The sequence below is a fragment of the Schistocerca cancellata genome, chromosome 7, assembly GCF_023864275.1.
Source record: "Schistocerca cancellata isolate TAMUIC-IGC-003103 chromosome 7, iqSchCanc2.1, whole genome shotgun sequence".
Taxonomy (NCBI): domain Eukaryota; kingdom Metazoa; phylum Arthropoda; class Insecta; order Orthoptera; family Acrididae; genus Schistocerca; species Schistocerca cancellata.
This window is the reverse complement of record NC_064632.1, coordinates 388,588,996-388,609,983: the sequence shown is the minus strand read 5'-3', so window position 1 is coordinate 388,609,983 and position 20,988 is coordinate 388,588,996. Positions and strand designations below refer to the sequence as shown.

General features: G+C 45.2%; 1 protein-coding gene across 1 annotated transcript in view; it reads left to right on the top strand.

Annotated features, from left to right (window-relative positions):
* Positions 1–20,988, top strand: part of LOC126091932 (uncharacterized) — a 41,279-nt gene that overhangs the window by 793 nt on the left and 19,498 nt on the right. The gene's annotated exons all lie outside the window — the stretch shown is intronic.

Here is a 20,988-nt window from a genome sequence, read left to right as displayed (position 1 = left end):
TAAAAATCTGTTATATTTTTATTTCCCATACCCTTGAGTTTTAATTCATTGAGGACACACACATCTACCTTCAACCTCCCTAGTTCCTGGAATACTTCTCTTTTCTTTGTACCCAAACCGTGCCCAAACTGTGCACTTTCCATGTTGTTACATGCATAGTACTTTTCCTTGGCCATTTTTGTCTCTCTGAAGATCCAATCTAGCTCTTTTCCTGAGGTTTTTGACTGAGATCTCAAGCTGAGAAAATATTTGTTACGGATGCTGAGGAGCCGGCCCACTGATTCAACTCTCACCCTGAAGGACCGGGCAATATATCAGGTTGTAATTCCGTAGCCACAGTATCTTCCCAGGGCTTTAAGCTCAGCACACCTGATAGAACAGGGAAAGTAAACATGAAGACTGGAAGTGGGAAAGATGGGATATTGTGAGACTGTCTTCGTATGGTTTGTCTGCAGAGACTAGGCCAGCTTGGAAGACTCTGCCATCAGCTATGCTGACGCCACTTCTTTGAAACATGCAAACCCTCTCGGCCCACACAGACGGTGCTACGGTAATGTGGTGTCTCCTGAGAGGGAGTTTTACTGCTTTTCCAATCTTTATTGGAACTACTGCAGTCTGTACTTCCTCTACTAATATGGATGGCCCTGTCATCCGTATCCACATCATCTAGAGATTCAGGTTCTGGGTTTGTGCCCAGTATCCTTCAGTTCTGGCTCTTGCTGTTTCCCTTCTTTTCAGGCTTCCTCACAATTTTTGACATTTTCAGTTCATCTTTGCTGAAAATTTATATAGTAAAGTCCCTTATCTTTCTGTAAGCCATAATTATTCCTTATTCTTTCATACAGAATATCATATTTTCCATTCCTTAAAAGTTGTCCAGTTTTCTTGCAGTCTTGTTATAGGCACTTCTTTTTAACTTGCTCACTTTCTCTCCGTAGATCCTCCTGTCTTCCATTTGTGAAATAATTGTTTGTTTGATCTATGCTTTTTTTTTTTGTGATTTTTCCCTTCACGTATCCCAGAAATTGCTCTCTGACCTGTGTGATTCTTTGCTTGAGCCTACTCCAGCATTGACATTCTCTGGCATGTCTGCCTTGATTATTTCATTTGAAAAATTTTGAGGTGTGTTTCCTTTTCCTTGTGTAATTTTTTTCTGTGACTTCATCATGCATCTTCTTTAGCTACATTTCTTGACCTACCACTTTGGGGCTTGATCTCTAAGAGGTACGGACTCCATTGAGAGAGTAGACAGTGTAGTGAGGTATAATAGTGTTTTACTAACCAAATGCAAATGAAGTCCATGATATTTATAACACATGTATCAGTTACTTATTCAGCTTCAGGATTACAGGTATAATTTCAGTAAGACCATCATCCCAGGAATATATTGCAACAACAAAATCAATTGCAACAACTATTTCCCATCATTGATAAATCTCTCCTCCCCCAGGTGACACACAGTTCTTTTATGAATATGTGTGTGTGTGTGTGTGTGTGTGTGTGTGTGTGTGTAACACAGCACACTATTAATCCATACAACATTATTTTTATCCTTTCATCTCCCCCTGTTGTCATTATTTTTATTTTCTTTGCATTTAATTTCATCCTATTAGTTTCATTCCTAGTAGTTTTGATCGGCACTGCCATTTTTTTGAGATCTTTTTCCATACCTGGCTAGAAGAACCACATTGTCTGGAAACCTCAAATGCTAATTCCTTTAACCAATCCCCCCCCCCCTCTTTCTCCCCTTCTCATTTACCTTACTGAAGCATATTTGTATGGATGTAGTGAAGTTATGTGTGAGTGTCAGTGACATAGGTGTCTGCACTGGAGGACAACAAAGGACACGTCCCCCCTCCTGGAAGCTGTGCTACAGACATTTTATTCATTACAAAACTCTCACACATTTCAGTTATGATTAACATTTTTTGTGTACTAAACCACAATCTACTGTTGCTGAGCATTTACAATGTAACTGTGATTTGTTTGAATAACAGCTGTTCGCAGAAAATTATTCTTTTTTCCTGTGTGTGATTTCGGCACTCATCTTTGATATGGAGATTTATAGAACATTTCCAAAATTGAATCCCCAACCTGTTCTCTGTCCCTACCTCGGACACCGCTTATCGAGCTGCTAAAAGTAACCATTCCAATTTGGAGCATGGATGTTGTCACCTATCAGATTAAATAAATAAAAGTATTCCAACTACAAAATATGCATGACTGCAGTATACCTGCCTTACATCCATTCCCAATTTCCATTCATGCTGCACACAAATTAATCACAGCAGTAGTTTACCAAAGAAAATCTGTCATCACTTGCTGAGAAGGCATTGAGTATTCAAATGACAGAGCAAGTTTAGTAGACTCTGAAGACCATGGTTTTGTCATGTCATAAGTATGTACAATTGTCCTCCATCTGTGGAAGCAAATGCATCAACTGAGAATAGAAAATACCGGTTTCTGTGCTATAAGAGCAGAAGAAAGTGTAAAATTTCAAAAGATCTTCAGTTGTACCAGCTAATTTGGGGGGTGTTTTGCTAGTTTTCTCCACCTGCATCTCATCCATTGCTGAACTATATTACAGTGTACCCTAGTAACCCAAAACAAATGTAGTTGTCAAAACATATTGTATTGAACTTTATGGCAGTAAAAAAAAAAAAAAAAAAAATCACCATGAAAATATGCAATAAATCCATAAACATAGATGCAAATATTGTGAGCAAGGAGGGTGTTATTGATTGTCTAATGTTCAATAAATGTTTTTAAAATTTATTTTGTGTTACCCAACTATGACACGTATTAATCAGTGGCAGTTTTGCCGATGACATCTACATTCTCCAACTCACCTTACAGTGTGTGAAGGAGGTACTTCTGGTACCACTCTTCTTTTCCCCCTCGCTGTCTCTATTCATGAATGATGTGTGGGAATAATGATTGTTGTGTTAAACCTCCGTATTACCTCTAATTTTTCTGATTTTCTTGTTGTGATCATTTTAAGAGATGTATGTAGTAAGACATAATATGTTACCCAACTCTCCTGGAGCATACTGTCTCAGAATTTCAATAGTAAACCTTACTGTGTTGTCTATCTTTCTTGCAGTGCCTGCTACTGGAGTCTGTTGAGTGCCTTTGTAATGCTCACGCACCGACTAAATTAACCTGTGCCAAAAACTTAGTTTTTAACTGTCGCTCCCCCCTGCTCTTGCTAAATTTGCATGGATATTTTTTGGAGTTTCTCTCTCTCTCTCTCTCTCTCTCTCTCTCTCTCTCTCTCTCTCTCTCTCTCATATTAAATAAACCTGGTAAGATTGATCAACGATACTCAAGAATCAGTTGAACAAGCCACTTCTTTTGCTAACAATAGCATTTTCTGAAGGTTTTATTTTCCACATTTTTAATTTTCAGGATCAACCAAAACAGACTGGTATATAAACAAAAATCTTTTCTGAATGTTGTCTGGTTTTATTTCTTAATTTTTTGGGTTCATTGAATTTAATCATATGGGGATGTAATTTCCAATCGTGAAGGGAGCATTCCTTTTCATGCTGAGGTTCAAAAAGCATACATTAGTGAAGCATATGTATTCTTTAGGTATTAAAGTAACTTACCTTCAGACAGTATTGACTTGAAACCATCAATTATTTGTTTTATGTACTTCTTGTCAAATTTAGTACTTGGGTACTGCAAATTCTTAAACTTACCAAATCAGTTATATCAGGACCACCAATTTCAGAATCTCCCCCCCCCCCCCCTCCCCCCCTCTAGGATTCATTTGTGCAGACACCCATGGTTGGTTGGTTGGTTAATTAGTTAGTTGAATGTTCCGTGGATCATAATTGGACCATCTTTCAACTTAACCTAGACCTCACACTATTCTACAGATCATATGTCATCCCAACTAAGATTTTGTATTCGCATTCTTGGGCTTTGCCAGAACCCAATCAGACTTTCATCTTTCTGCCTAACCTAGACATCAGGGTACACTAAAGCTCACTATCATCTACACAAATAGTCAAAAAATAACATAAACACAAAAACAAATACTGTCAGTGTGCTGTTCTGTTTCTGTTTGCACATGCACAATGTCACATGCCACAATGTCGTTACATCACTGATCAAAGCCAAAGCCTGTTATTGATAGATTCAATTGACCTGAAGGCTTTTATGGGCGAATGTTCACTCCTTTCTGTGCTACACTAATGCAAAGTAATGGATAGTGTAAGTCATTTCCCCTTCTAGCATTACATTGATGAATGATACTGTTGGTTTGAACTGTGGTTGATTGTTGACAACATACTTCATACTGTGAGGCTGTTGCCAGCATGCATAACTGTTTAAAGAACTGTGTACAAGAGGTTCTAGAGTGGATACCACATATTATCCTTGGTACTCACTTTTGTGCAATAAACTTTTTTTTTTTGTCACTGGGAAATTAAATAGAATATGATGCCATAAGACATTAGTGAATGACAATAAGAAAAGTAAATCAAATTTTTGACATTTTTCACCTCCTAAATACCACCCATAACACACAAATTGCTGATCTTAGATGTTTAAGAGCATTTGTAATGTGTGACTTACATTTCTAGTTCTTATAAACATAGACACCTAAGACCTTAGAACATTGTTTCATTTATTGATTTACCCTACATCTATACTCTGTAAACAAACAGGAGGTGCATGGCAGAGGGTAGTTCCCATTGTACCAATTAATAGTGTTTCTCCGTTCCATTCACATATGGAGCATGGGAAGAATGATTGTTTGAATGCCTCTGTGCTTGCAATAATTATTCTAATCTTATGCTCACGATCCCTGTGTGTGTGTTTATGTAGGGGGCTGTAGTATATCCATAGAGTAGTCATTTAAAGCCGGTTCTGTAAATTTGTCTTCAAGAGTCTTCCAATTCAGTTCCTTCATTATCTTTGTGACACTCTCCCATGGATAAAACAAAGCTGTGACCATTCGTGCTGCCCTACTTTGTACTCATTCAATATACCCTGATAGTCCTATCTGGTACGGGTCCCACACACTTGAGAAATATTCTAAGATGCATCACATTAGTGAGAATCATATTTATTGTGGTTTATCCAAGTTCATTGACAGTCCATTTGCAAGAAATTGGTTATTAATTTTAAAGAAAATATTTTTTTTTTCCAAGTTGTGAAGTTTCTCCATTAAGCTTCATTATAATACTAGCTTCATCATAAAAGAGGACCATTTTTTCACTTGGGATGTATGATGGTAGTTAAGTTATCTATCTGGAAGCTGTAGTTAAACTGATCGTGTACTGAGTGCTGCAGTACATGCTGTATACATTGCAGGATGCTGAAACATTGTAGGTTTGTTCATTAATCGGTGTGCTTGTGGAGTATGCAGAAAAAAAATAGTTCTGCCTTTTGCCACCAGGTGAGAAAATGGCTCTCTAAGCAGTCAGAAAGTTGTGAGTTCAATATGGTCTCCCAACTAAGCAACATGCTGCATCCATAACACTGGTCATATCTAAAATGTTTAAAAAAAGTTGATGATACCAAAATCCAAAACTTAATTTCAAAATATTCTATTATCCTAGATAATCACTTTGGTTTTCAACCAGGGAAAATACACTATATACACTAACCATTTTTGCTTGGAAAATGAGTACATAATTAGCCAGAAACAGTAAGGTGCCAGAAAGCTTCTGCAAAAGCACAAAGGCTTTGGTTCTGTAAACCATGCCTTCCTTATTTACAAACAAAACAAACATTATGGAACAGAAAGGAAAGAATTAGCATTTCTTTAAATGGTCAAATTATTATTTTGACTGGAAAGTATTGGCTGTGCCTCCCCCCCCCCCCCCCCCCCCCCCTCTTATTTCTGTTCTATGTGAATGTTTACCATTAAATATCAGCTACCTGTCAGTTATATTTGCAGGTAATACTACTTTGTTGAAAATCAGGATGGAGGGCGGATTCTCGTGTGACTGATCAGTACCCACAGTGCCTTAGAAGCTTTGTTTCAGCTAAATGGATTGAATTTAAACATTTCTAAGACCCACATGATGAAATTCAAGACCAAACAGTCAAAATGCAAGCAGAATAAGACTATTTGCAACAACCAAGATATAAAAGAAATTAACTTGGTTAAAAGCTTAGGATTAAATTTGGATAAAAAATTGAGCTGGCAGGCACACATTGAACTCCTAGCTAACAAATTGAGCATCTTTTCATTTGCAATGCAAATATTAACAACTGCAACTGACATGGACACACTAAAAGCAGCATATATAGGTTACCTTTAATCTGTTATTAGGTCTGGTATTGTTTTTTGTGGAAACTTGACTATAGTGTGCATATTAAAGATTCAGAAAAGAAATCTTTCGGAACATGTTCACTTACATCATAAAGAACCATCTTGTCCATTATTTGTAAAACTACAGTAATTAATTTTCTCATCCTAATATACTTATGAGATTATTATCTTTATGCATACAAAACAGGAATTATTCAAAGATAATCAGTTTGTTCACACACGACTCAAGAAAGAAAGAAAGAAAACTTCATGCTTGCTACCCACCAGTTCAAACTGTATGCCCAGGCTCCTCAATACATGGGAACAAAAATTTATTATAAATTAAAAGTGAACAAGTCAATGCAGATGAATTTAGGTTCATTGAAAAGAAAGCTACATGAAGCACTGATAGTGAAATACTGTCAGTATATGAATTCATTTTGGGCAAATTGGTAATTTGAGCCAGGTACAACCTGTGATAACCCATTAAAATATATAGCATTTAATAGAAGTATCATTTTACTGTTATGTTATTATTTATTAGTGTAAAAATTATTGTAATATAAATTTTTCATGTCCCCTGTAAGTAAAACAAATGGAAAGCAAATGTACATGAGCTGATTAAACTAACGGTTCAGGTGAACAGCCAAATGCACATACTTCCAACCAAAGCCTTGACCAAGTCAGCCGGGGCGACCGCTAAGGTCGCAGGTTCGAATCCTGCCTCAGGCATGGATGTGTGTGATGTCCTTAGGTTAGTTAGGTTTAAGTAGTTCTAAGTTTTAGGGGACTGATGACCTCTGATGTTAAGTCCCATAGTGCTCAGAGCCATTTGAAATAAGTCAGCCATCATTGGGAAAAAAATGTGTCACATTGAAGATTGAATATCTGGAGAAGGACAAACTCATCACCAAGTTTTGTGGATGAAGCTTGAGTTTCTTGAGGTGATAATTGAAACTTTATGATTACTCCATGTATGAAGAATAGGATTTTAGTACTTTACTTGAGGTATTACAAACTCTGACACTTTTTGGTTGTGAAATAGTTAATTACATTGCTAAATTCTTAGGCATAGCAGGGAGTAATTGCTGTCCGCATAGGTGTATGCAACATGGATTCTTGCATGTATTCTTTTGCTTTATTTCCTGGATTGCCCATACTGACAGATGCTGTGTGTCTTTCCAGTCCATTCGTTTTTCCTTCAATATGTGAGGGTCAGCCCATAATTCATGGCAACTGTGATATATCTTGCATTAATGCAAAAAGATGGGAATTCCATTATGCGCATAGTGTATCTGCCAACGTACGATTACAGTAGGGTTCCAGTACAGTAGGTCATGGCAAAGAGTTAGAAGAAATAAATGCACTGGAACTACATGTGAATTTAATGTGCACAAATACAGATGGAACAAGAATGAATCAACTACTGTCCTTCAAATTAGTCGCACTGTGCATCCACACAACATTGCCAACTATGGGGAAGTGGGAAAGACATTGAGTGCTATTGGCACCACCACCAGTGTGTGCCACGTGTCACCAAAATGCTGTGAGAATATCCGCTCTGTTTGCAAAGTACCTGCCAACCAATGGTTTCTTCAGTTGTGGAATGAGGTCGGAGTTGCATGGGTTGAGGTCTGGTGAATAGGGTGGGTGAGAGAGGATTTCCCACCTCCACCACTATACACAATTCTTGATGATGTCTGCAGTGTGGGCTGTAGCACTACCATGGAATAAGAGTGTATTGTGCAGCAAACCCGGATGTTTTTGCCGAAGTGTATGTTGCAGATGGTACAGCACAAAGTTGCAGTAGTATTGGACATTGATGGTGTGGCTGTCCATAAGAGAGTGACAGAGTGACACTCCAGAAAACTTTGACTGTCATATGGCAAAATGGATATTACCTTAAGTGGTGATGGAGCCTGTCGCACCGTGTGTCAACATGGTGAATCTGGATAACACCATTTTCTTTGCTGCGTGCCCACATTGGAAAGCCTCCACTCAGTGTACAGCTGTTCAGAAGGGCAATATCCTGTCACCCACTGTTGTTTGTACTTCCACACGACATGAAGTAGCATTTGTGCCAGTGAGAAAGGCAATTTCACGTATACTCGATTTTTTTTTCAATTTTTTGTTTATGATTCACACCACTATGTAGACAGCATAAGATTAAGGAACTGATATTTTTGTTCTCACTGAATTTTCTGGTACCATGCCCTGTTTATTTGGTATTTGGATAATTAGTGTAACCGGGAATTCTTCTGGCAATTCCCTAGTTTCACATATGTTATAGTCCTACAGTTTCCTTTCTCCGTTCTTCCGTTCTTAATTCAGGCCCTTGGTTATTTTCGTTGAGTGCATATTTTTTTACTACTTCATGTTGTGGGGATCCTACAGCTGTTGCTTCATACTGCATCTCTGTTGCCAAAATCCTTGATCTTGCCATTCTTCATCTTCAACAATACGAGAGAAGGAAAGTTGCTACTCACCATATAGCAGAGATGCTGAACCACGATAGGCTCAATAAAAAGATTCACACAATCATAGCTTTCGGCCATTAAGGCCTTTGTCAGCAGTAGACACACATACTCACATGCGCACACACACTCATGCCAGTGCAATTTGCATACACATCTGCAGTCTCAGAGAGCTGAAACTACACTGTGAGCAGCAGCTCCAGTGCATGATGGGAGTGGTGACTGGGTGGGGGTAAGGAGGAGGCTGGTGTGGGGAGGGGGAGGGATAGTATGGTGGGAATGGCGGAGAGTGAAGTGTTGCAGTTTAGACGGAGGGTGGGAGAGAAGGTGCGGAGGGGGTAAGTAGCGGAAAGGAGATAAATGAAAATAAAAATAAAATAAATTAAAAGACTAGGTGTGGCAGTGAAATGACAGCTGTTTAGTGCTGGAATGGGAACAGGGAGGGGGCTGGATGGGTGAAGACAGTGATTCATGAAGGTTGAGGCCAGGGAATGTATGATGTATTGCAGGGAAAGTTCCCACCTGTGCAATTCAGAAAAGCTAGTGTTGGTGGGAAGGATCCATATGGCACAGGCTGTGAAGCAGTCATTGAGATGAGGGGTATCATGTTTGGCAGTGTGTTCAGCTACAGGGTGGTCCACTTGTTTTATGGCCAAGGTTTGTCGGTGGCCGTTCATGTGGACAGACAGCTTATTGGTTGTCATGCCTACATAGAATGCAGCATAGTGCTTGCAGCTTAGCTTGTAGATCACATGACTGGTTTCACAGGTAGCCCTGCCTTTGATGCGATAGGTAATGTTAATGACCGGACTGGAGTAGGTGGTGCTAGGAAGATGTATGGGACAGGTCTTGCATCTAGGTCTATTACAGGGGTATGAGCCATGAGGTGAGGGATTGGGAGCAGGGGTTGTGTAAGGATGGACGAGTATATTGTGTAGGTTCGGTGGACAGCGGAATACCATGGTAGGAGGGGTGGGAAGGGTAGTGGGTAGGACATTTCTCATTACTGGGCACAACAAGATGTTTTCCCCCCTGCGGGTTCGGGGGTTAGAATAGGCCCGCGGTATTCCTGCCTGTCGTAAGAGGCGACTAAAAGGAGTCTCACATGTTTTGGCCTTATGTGATGGTCCACTCTCGGGTTTGACCTCCATCTTTCTAAATTATTCCGAAGAGCGAGCCAATTGGGGAAGGGCGCCTTACATGGTGCACTGTATCCGTCGTGCAATTAGACCTTTAGCCGGCTTTCACGTCGTTGCAATGGTGTCCCGCTCGTTTTCAATCTTTAGGGCGGGGATACGTCCCTGGGTGCGATTACCACGCTGCCCTCTGCAGTGTTTCTTTTAACTGCGACGACGACCTTGGACAGTTTTGCACCTAAGATCCAGCACGGTAACCAGTCCGTTGTGGTGGGGCCGCCATGTACCCTCTTGGTTGTAGCCCCCTGACAACACAGGGATCGCTCTACTGATGCCTGCGCCGTTAACTCCCCACGTATGCCAAGGAGTAGATGCCTATCCTCCTGGGGTATCAGGACTCCCGGCAACGGCCATCCTGCCAGGTGGCCTTTGCTGTGGCTGGGTGGCGCCCGTGGGGAGGGCCCTTGGTCGGAGTAGGTGGCATCAAGGCGGATGACCCGCAATGAAGCGTGGTACATCATCTCTCGCTGGCGGCCAGCCGCCAGCAGTCTCTAAGCGTTCTCGGGCTCAATTTAATTCTCAGAAGTACGATCCGAAAACGTTCCCCTCCCTGGCCACGCCGTGGGAAGAGCGTAAGTCCCAGGATGGAGGTAACAGTTATTCGCCCCGATTCTTAGTTTGCACGAGAGCTGATGGGGAGTCTTTTCTCTCCACAAAGCCTCAGTTCTTCGTCGAGCATTTAGAGGAGAAGTTTGGGGAGGTGGAGGGCTTGTCTAAAATGCGCTCTGGCTCAGTACTGATACAAACGGCATCCTCCGCCCAGTCACGCAGGTTACTTGTTTGTGACAAGTTGGGGGATGTTAACGTTACTATTACTCCCCATAAGAGTTTAAATATGGTCCAGGGTGTTATTTTCCATAGGGACCTCCTTTTGCAGTCTGATGACGAGCTGCGCGCCAACTTAGAACGTAGAGGTGTTCATTTCGTCCGGCGCGTTCATCGGGGTCCGAGGGACAATCAGGTTGCTACCGGTGCCTTCATCTTGGCCTTCGAGGGTGATACTTTACCGGAAAAGGTCAAGGTGATGGTCTACCGATGTGACGTCAAGCCCTATATCCCTCCCCCGATGCGGTGCTTCAAGTGCTGGAAGTTCGGCCATATGTCTTCCCGCTGCACTTCCAGCCTCACATGTCGAGATTGCGGACGCCCATCTCATCCCGATACTCCATGTGCCCCGCCTCCCATCTGCGTCAACTGCGGGGAGCACCATTCACCTTGCTCGCCAGACTGCAGAATATTCCAGAAAGAGCGCAAAATCATGGAATATAAGACCCTGGACCGACTGACTTATACTGAGGCCAAACGGAAATACGACCGATTACATCCAGTGAGAATGACAACTTCCTACGCCGCTGCTACAACACCTGTGCTAGCCCCATCAGTTTCGCGCCTTCCGGCCGGATCGACGAGTGGTACAACTCCTCCTGCCCCCTTGCCAGTGGGGGGCTCTACCCACCGGATTGCTCCTGTGCCACCTACCTCAGGAGCAACACCATGCCCCCCATCGGGGACGTCGGTCCCCGCTTCTAAGCCGGAGAAGTGTCCAACTTCTTCGGCTTCTCACGCTCGCAAGGGGTCCCTTGGGTCCCTCCCTTCCCAGGTCTCCACCGGCGGGAAGGCTGACGATCGACAGTGGCGTAAGTGCCCACAATCTGCAGGTCGAAGGGCTTCCCGATCCTCCTCAGTCCCGGAGACTGAATCTGTGAAGCCCTCCCAGCCAGTTAAACCCAAGGAGCAGCGTGAGAAATCAAAGAAGAGCAGCTCTAAGCCCAAGGAACGCGCGGTGGTAGCCACCCCATCGCAACCTTCTAGCTCTGCGTCTGCGGACGAGGTGGAGATTCTGGCGTCCGCTGAGGACCTCGATCTCGCCGGTCCCTCAGACGCCGTGAATAGCAATAGCACTAGCACGGGTGCTCAATCGGAGGCAGCAGGTGACCCAGCGGCGTAATCTGCCGTCCCAGTCCCGGCACGCCTTTCTCAGCCATGGACAAAACCATCCTCCAGTGGAACTGCAGCGGTTTCTTCCACCATCTAGCTGAGCTCCGCCAACTTCTCAGCCTTCACCCTTTCCTCTGCATTGCTCTGCAGGAAACTTGGTTTCCAGCAATGCGCACCCCCGCCCTCCGTGGCTATCGGGCTTATTATAAGAACCGAGCAGCTTATGAAAGGGTGTCTGGTGGCGTCTGCATCTATGTCCTTAACTCTCTTCACAGCGAGTCTGTCCCTCTACAAACAGCTTTAGAGGCTGTCGCTGTTAGGGTGTGGACGCCGCAGGCTCTTACCGTCTGCAGTCTTTACCTTCCACAGGAGGGTGATGTCGCGCAGCATGTCCTGGCTGCGCTGATAGCCCAATTGCCGCCACCTTTCTTATTACTGGGCGACTTTAACGCCCATAACCCTCTGTGGGGTGGGTCAGTGGCAACAGGTCGAGGCACCACCGTTGAGCATTTATTGTCGCAACTCGATCTCTCGATTTTGAATGATGGTGCCTCCACACACTTCAGTGTGGCGCATGGCACCTACTCCGCCATTGACCTTTCAATCTGTAGCCCTAGCCTCTTCCCATCTGTCCACTGGAGTGTGCATGACGACCTGTGTGGTAGTGACCACTTTCCGATTTTTCTGTCACTACCACAGCGTCACTCTTCTGGGCGCCCTAGCAGATGGGCTATGAATAAGGCTGACTGGGACTTGTTCTCCTCCACTGCCGCTATTGAGCCTCTCTCAACTGATGCCATTGATGCGGTGGTTACATCGGTCATGGCGTCATCACATCCTTTCTACGCTTCATGGATGGGGTCTTCGGGGCCCTCTGCCGATCTTTATCAGAAATTTTCTGTCGTATCGTACCTTCCGCGTGCAAGTCGCGGCCTCGTATAGTTCCTCCCTCGTCCAGGAGAACGGGGTACCCCAGGGCTCTGTCCTCAGCGTCTGCCTGTTTTTAATTGCAATAAACGGTCTCGCTGCGGCAGTCGGAAATTCTGTCTCCGCTTCCCTGTATGCTGACGACTTCTGTCTTTACTATAGTTCTATTAGCATTGCAGCAGCTGAACGTCAGCTACAGGGCGTAATCCGCAAGGCGCAGTCTTGGGCTGTAGCGCATGGTTTTCAGTTTTCGGCTGCCAAGACCCGCGTTATGCATTTCTGCCGGCGCCGAACGGTCCATCCTGAGCCGCGGCTTTATCTTGCCGACGAACTTCTTGCTGTGGTGGAGACCCACAGGTTTTTGGGTGTCCTTTTTGATGCCCGGTTGACTTGGCTGCCTCATATCCGGCAGCTTAAACAAGCGTGTTGGCGGCATCTCAACGCCCTGCGTTGTTTGAGCCACACCCGCTGGGGCGCCGACCGATCTACCCTGTTGCGGCTCTACCAGGCGTTAATCCAGTCTCGCCTGGATTATGGGTGCCTAGCTTATGGCTCAGCATCCCCATCTGCGTTGCGGGTGCTGGACCCAATTCTCCACAGTGGGATACGCCTTGCCACTGGTGCTTTCCGCACCAGCCCTGTGGACAGCGTCCTAGTGGAGGCAGGTGTACCTCCACTGCGGTTCCGACGCCAACGTTTGCTGGCCGCTTATGCTGCCCATGTTTTTAGCTTGCCCGGGCATCCAAATTATCGTGTCCTGTTCCCGCAGTCAGTCGTCCATCTGCCAGACCGTCGGCCCCGGTCGGGTTGTCCGATCGCCGTACGCATCAAGGAGCTTCTCTGCGGGCTTGGGTTTTTCCCAGTTCCACCTCCTTTCCGGGCGCCTCTGCGTACACCCCCGTGGTGTGTTCCTCGCCCTTGCCTTCGGCTCGACTTGGCACAGGGCTCGAAGGACTCGGTCCCTCCAGAGGCCTTCCGCCGCCGCTTTTATTCCATCCTGGCCACGTATCAGGGCTCTGGAATTGTTTACACCGACGGTTCGATGGTTGCTGGTCGTGTCGGGTATGCGCTAACTCTAGGGGACCATTCCGAACAACGGTCCTTGGCGGCTGGCTGCAGCGTTTACACTGCTGAGCTAGTCGCCATCTTTCGTGCCCTAGAGTATATCCGCTCCTGCTCAGGTGAGTCCTTCGTTATCTGTAGCGATTCCCTGAGCGGTTTACGAGTTCTCGACCAGTGTTTTCCTCGTTCTCGTCTGGTGATGGCTATCCATGAGTCCCTGCATACTCTAGCGCGTTGTGGCCGCTCTGTGGTTTTTGTGTGGACCCCCGGTCATGTTGGTATCCCGGGCAATGAACATGTTGACCGCCTGGCGAAAGAGGCCACGAGTAAACAGTCTCTGGACGTTGGCCTCCCAGAGACTGATTTGCGGGCAGTCCTCCGCCAAAACGTTTTTGCGCTTTGGGACGCTGAATGGCGCAATCGGATCATGCCCAATAAACTCCGTGCCATCAAGGAGACGACGACTGTGTGGCGGTCATCCCTGCGAGCCAACCGCAGGGACTCTGTCGTCCTTTGTCGGCTCCGCATTGGCCACTCCCACCTGACACACAGTTATTTACTGCGCCGGGAGGACCCTCCTGTATGTCGCTGCGGGGCGGCTTTGACAGTGGCCCACATTTTGTTGGCCTGCCCCCTTTTAGCTGTGGTCAGGCAGACATTTGCGCTGCCTGATACGCTCCCTGCCCTCTTATGTGATGACCCTGGTATGGCTGACTTAGTTTTCCGTTTTATTCGGGCAGGGGTTTTTTATTATTTACTCTGAGTGTTTGTTCTGTTCGTTTGTGTTGATTCTGGCCATTGGCCTACGATTTTACGCTGAGTTTTTAATGTGTTCTCGGTGGTTGGCTTTTCCTTTTTATCTCTATGGTCGGCCAACCACTGTCACACTCTGTGTGATTTTAATTTGTTTCGTGTGATCTCTGTAGGGGTATTTCTTGTCCTGTGTCGTCTGACGTCTTTCCTGTTGTTCGTTTTTTATTCTCTTTGGGTGGTTTTACTTTTTTGGAAAAAGGGACCGATGACCGTCGCAGTCTGGTCCCTTTCATCCCCCCCAAACCAACCAACCAACCAACCAACAAGATGTTATCGAAACCCAGGCGGAGAGTGTAATTCAGTTGCTCCAGTCCCAGATGGTACTGAGTTATGAGGGGAACGCTTCTCTGTGGCCAGACTGTGGGAGTTTGGGAGGTGGTGGGAGACTGGAAAGATAAGGCACGGAGGTTTTTTTTTATTTTTATTTTATTTTATTTTTTTTTTTATTTTTTATTTTTGTACAGGGATGGGAGGCTAATTACGGTCAGTGAAGGCTTCAATGAGACCCTCGGTATGTTTAGAGAGGGACTGTTCATCACTGGAGATGCGATGACCATGGGTGGCTAGGCTGTACGGAAGGAACTTCTTGGTATGAAGTGGGTGGCAGCTGTCGAAGTGGAGGTATTGTTGGTGATTGGTCGGTTTGATATGGACGGAGGTACTGATGTAGCCATCTCTGAGGTGGAGGTCAAAATCTAGGAAGGTGGCTTGTTGGGTTGAGTTCGACCAGGTGAAGCAAATGGGTGAGAAGTTGTTGAGGTTCTGGAGGAATGTGAATAAGATGTCCTCTCCTTCAATCCAGATAGCAAAGATGTCATCAGTGAATCTGAACCAGGTGAGGGGTTTAGGATTCTGGGTTTTTCGGAAGGATTCCTCTAGATGGCCCATGAATAGGTTAGCATAGGATGGTGCCGTGAGGGTGCCCATAGCCGTACCGTGGATTTGTTTGTAGGTAATGCCTTCAAAGGAGAAGTAATTGTGGGTGAGGATTTAGTTGGTCATGGAGACTAGGAAGGAGGTTGTTGGTTTGGAATCCATGGGGCGTCTGGAAAGGAAGTGTTAGATAGCAGTAAGGCCATGGTCATTAGGAATGTTAGTGTACAGGGAGGTGGCATCAATGGTGACGAGCAGGGAACCCTGTGGTAAAGGGAGAGGAACTGTGGAGAGTTGGTCGAGGAAATGGTTGGTATCTTTTATAGAGGAGGATAGGTTCCGGGTAATGGGTTGAAGGTGTTGGTCTGCAAGAACAGAGATTCTCTCAGTGGGGGCACAGTAACCAGCCACAATGCGGAGTCCTGGGTGATTGGGTTTATGGACTTTAGGAAGCATGTAGAAGGTGGGAGTGCGAGGAGTGGTAGGGGTAAATAGAGAAATGGACTCTGGGGAGAGGTTCTGGGATGGGCCTAAGGATTTGAGTAGTGATTGGAGATCCTGCTGGATTGCTGGATCACTGTGGTATGGTTTGTAGGTGGAAGTATCTGACAGCTGACGGAGTCCCTCTGCCACGTAATCCTTGTGATTCAAAACTATGGTGATGAAGCCTTTGTCTGCAGGTAGGATTATAAGATGGGGATCAGTTTTTAGATGGTGGACTGTGGTTCTTTCTGCGGATGTGAGCTTAGTGTGCATGTTGAGAGATTTGGGGAAGGCAAGGTTCGAGGATAAGAAATTAGGGAAAGTTAACAGGGGGTGGTTTGGAGGCAGTGGGGGTGGATCACGGTTGGATGGAAGAGTGAACTGAGTTAGGCAAGGTTCAATGTTGGTCTTTGGTTGAGTCTGATTGGTCGGGTTGGTGGCGAAAAAGTATTTCCACTGTATGGACCGGGAGAAGGAGAGCAGGCCTTTAACTAGTGCTGCATGGTTGAAGTTGGGAGTGGGGCAAAAGGTGATGCCTTTGGAAAGGACTGATATTTCTGTAGGAATAAGGCTTCTGGAGGAAAGGTTCATGACTGTGTTGCGGGTCTGTTTAGGATTTGAGTTCTGTATGGTGGTGAGAGGGAGTTTCGGAGGATGGGGTAAGTGTAGTAGGTCTGCGAGGCAAGTATTGTCGGCTATGAGGGGGCTTGGGGGAGGTTTGGAGCTTGTTGTAGAAGTGGTGGACAGTGGTACTCTGAGGTGGGAGTAGGAAGTGAGCAGGATGGAGAGCATTTTGTGGTGGTGTTGCTCCACTCCCTGCACTTCCACCTTCTACATGCTTCCTAAAGTCCATAAACCCAATGACCCAGAACGCCCCATTGTGGCCGGTTACTGTGCCCCCACTGAGAAAATCTCAGACTCCCTATGGATTCCAAACCAACAACCTCCTTCCTAGTCCCCATGCCCAACTATATCCTCACCCACAATTACTTCTCCTTTGAAGGCATTACCTACAAACAAATCCACGGTACGGCTATGGGTACCTGCATGGCACCATACTATGCTAACCTATTCATGGGCCTTCTAGAGGAATCCTTCCGAAAAACCCAGAATCCTAAACCCCTCACCTGGTTCAGATTCATTGATGACATCTTTGCTATCTGGATTGAAGGAGAGGATACTTTATTCACATTCCTCCAGAACCTGCTTCACCTGGTCGAACTCAACCCAACAAGCCACATTCCTAGATGTTGACCTCCGCCCCAGAGATGGCTACATCAGTACCTCCATCCATATCAAACCTACCAATCACCAGCAATACCTCCACTTCGACAGCTGCCACCCACTTCATACCAAGAAGTCCCTTCTGTACAGCCTAGCCACCCATGGTCATCGCATCTCCAGTGATGAGCAGTCCCTCTCTAAACATACCGAGGGTCTCATTGAAGCCTTCACTGACCGTAATTAGCCTCCCATCCCTGTAAAAAAAAAAAAAAAAAAAAAATAAATAAATAAATAAAATAAAATAAAAAATCCGTGCCTTATCTTTCCAGTCTCCCACCACCTCCCAAACTCCCACAGTCTGGCCACAGAGAAGCATTTCCCTCATAACTCAGTACCATCTGGGACTGGAGCAACTGAATTACATTCTCCGCCTGGGTTTCGATAACATCTTGTTGTGCCCAGTAATGAGAAATGTCCTACCCACTACCCTTCCCACCCCTCCTACCATGGTATTCCGCTGTCCACCGAACCTACACAATATACTCGTCCATCCTTACACAACCCCTGCTCCCAATCCCTCACCTCATGGCTCATACCCCTGTAATAGACCTAGATGCAAGACCTGTCCCATACATCTTCCTAGCACCACCTACTCCAGTCCGGTCATTAACATTACCTATCGCATCAAAGGCAGGGCTACCTGTGAAACCAGTCATGTGATCTACAAGCTAAGCTGCAAGCACTATGCTGCATTCTATGTAGGCATGACAACCAATAAGCTGTCTGTCCACATGAACGGCCACCGACAAACCTTGGCCATAAAACAAGTGGACCACCCTGTAGCTGAACACACTGCCAAACATGATACCCCTCATCTCAATGACTGCTTCACAGCCTGTGCCATATGGATCCTTCCCACCAACACTAGCTTTTCTGAATTGCACAGGTGGGAACTTTCCCTGCAATACATCATACATTCCCTGGCCTCAACCTTCATGAATCACTGTCTTCACCCATCCAGCCCCCTCCCTGTTCCCATTCCAGCCATCATTTCACTGTCACACCCAGTCTTTCAATTTAATTTTATTTATCTCCTTTCTGTCTCCCATAAGTCCAACCCCTCGTCCAAGTCATGGGAGATGGGCAACGGCACAAAGTAGGGGACTTCCTATAGGGGCGATGTACAGCGGGGACTTCGTGTGCCCCAGGACCGCTACAGTAGCTGAGAAGGCCCTATGGGAACCCTGAAACGTGATGGCTAACGGGGCTCTGGTGAAGCTGCGATAGGCCTAGCAAGCCAGTAGTGGATAATTCAACTGCTTTTAAAAAGGGAACATGCCTCGGATCACGGAACGGATCTAAAGGAAACCGACCAAGCAATGGAAAAGGATTACGAGATGGTTTACGACTGGGCTCCCTAAACGTAAGGACTCTAACTGGGAAGTTAGAAGAAATTGTAGAAATGATGGAAAGGAGGAAATTGGACATCTTGGGACTTGCTGAGACTAGGTGGAGAGGAGTTGGTGAAAAACCGCTAAGTAAAGGATGTAAACTGTACTGGATAGGGAATGAGAGGGGAAGAAATGGAGTGGCAATAGTGGTTAGAGAGGGCCTGCAGGAGGAGGTGGAAGGTATCAATGATCGAATGATAAAAGCCAGAGTACGGGTGAAAGGAAAAAGCATTGAAATCATCCAAGCATATGCCCCACAGGTGGGGTGTACAAAAAAGGAGGAGGAATTTGAAGATGACATGCAAAAGCAGCTAAATGGAGGAAATCAGATTACAATAGGGGACCTCAATGCACATGTTGACACAGACAGGAAAGGATTCGAGGAGATAATGGGACCAGAGGGCTGGGGAACCGAAATAGAGAAGGAAAATTGTTGCTGGAATTCTGCAAGAGGAATGGGCTGGCGATTGCAAACTCCTGGTACAAGAAGAGAAGTAGTCACAAAATAACTTGGTACAGTGGGGACTGGTCCCAAACTTCAGTAGTAGACTGTATACTAGTGGATAGGCAGATGATGAGCAGCCTCACAGATGTTAAGGTCATTCCATCTGAGGCCTTAGACAGTGACCATCGGCTGTTGGTAGCCACCCTGAGAAAGAAAAAAGATAGGAGGGCAACAGAAATACAGGAGAAAAGGTTGAAGACATGGATGCTGAAAGAGGATGAACGGAGGACCCAGTACCAGACACTGATCAGGAAGAAGCTGCCAAAGGAAGATCAGAGAACAGTGGAAGAAGAATGGGGAGATTTTAAGAGGGCTCTAGTTGAGGCAGCTGAGACTGTGTGCGGAAGAACTAGCACAAAGAGGAGAAGTAGGGAAACCCCATGGTGGAACAACATATGTAAAGAGGCAGTACTTCGAAAGAACAAAGCCTTCAGAGAATGGTTCCAGACCCAAACAGAGGAAGCTAGGGTAAAATATAAGGAAAGCAAGAAAGCGGCACAGACCATAGTAAGGGCGGAGAAGAAGAAGTGGTTGGAAAAACGGACAAGAATGTTAGAAGAGGACAGTGAAGGGAACAAAAAAGTACTTTACACCATGGTAAGAAATAAGAGGAACGACAGAAGTGAGTGCCTGAGGATCATGGATAATAATGGAAGAGTTGTGGAGGAAATGCATGAGCTCAAAAAGATTTGGAAGGAGTACTTTGAAGATCTGTTGAATGCTTAGGCCCTATGGGAACCCTGAAACGTGATGGCTAACGGGGCTCTGGTGAAGCTGCGATAGGCCTAGCAAGCCAGTAGTGGATAATTCAACTGCTTTTAAAAAGGGAACATGCCTCGGATCACGGAACGGATCTAAAGGAAGGCAGCAGACGATTATAATAGTGGGGAAATTGATGATCTAACTTGGAATGAAGTGGAAGAAGCCATAAAGAGGATGAAAGGGGGCAAGGCACCAGGTTGGGACGAAGTAACAGTGGATATGATACGAGCAGCAGGAGAAGTAGGAACCCAGTGGCTATACAGAGTGCTGAGGGTGGTGTGGAAGGAGAACAGAATTCCTGAGGATTGGAAGAAAGGAATTATAGTCCCGATCTTCAAGAAAGGGGATAAAAGGAGATGTGAGAACTACAGAGGAATCACCCTGCTATGCCACTGTGGAAAAATCTATGAAAAGATCCTGGAGAAGAGAATAAGAAGCAGTATTGAAAGTAGACTGCAAGAGGAGCAGTACGGTTTCAGACCGGGAAGATCAACAACGGACCTCATATCTGCGGTAAGGCAACTGCAGGAGAGGCACTATGAGTACGGGAAGGACTTAATCATGGCCTTTTTGGATATTGAGAAGGCTTATGACAGTATCTGTAGAGACAAGCTCTGGGATGTGCTGAACGCAAAAGGAATAGATGAAGAGATAACACGAAAAGTCAGAAAAATGTATGAGGGAAGTGAGAGTTGTGTGAAAGTGGGGAGGGAACGTACTGCATGGTTCAAGCTGGAAAATGGGCTGCGACAGGGAAGTGCACTTTCGCCTTTATTGTTTATTATTGTTATGGATGAAATCCTACAGCAAGTATCAGATGCAATTGGAGATCATAAAATGAAAGCAGTGCTTTTTGCCGATGACCTGATGTTATGGGGAAATTGTGAGAAGGAGGTGCAAGAGCAGTTAGATGCATGGGAGGCAACGGCAGCACAATATGGAATGCATTTCTCTGCAAAGAAAAGTGAAATAATCGTCACAACAAGGAAGAAGAATAGGCCAAATGTGG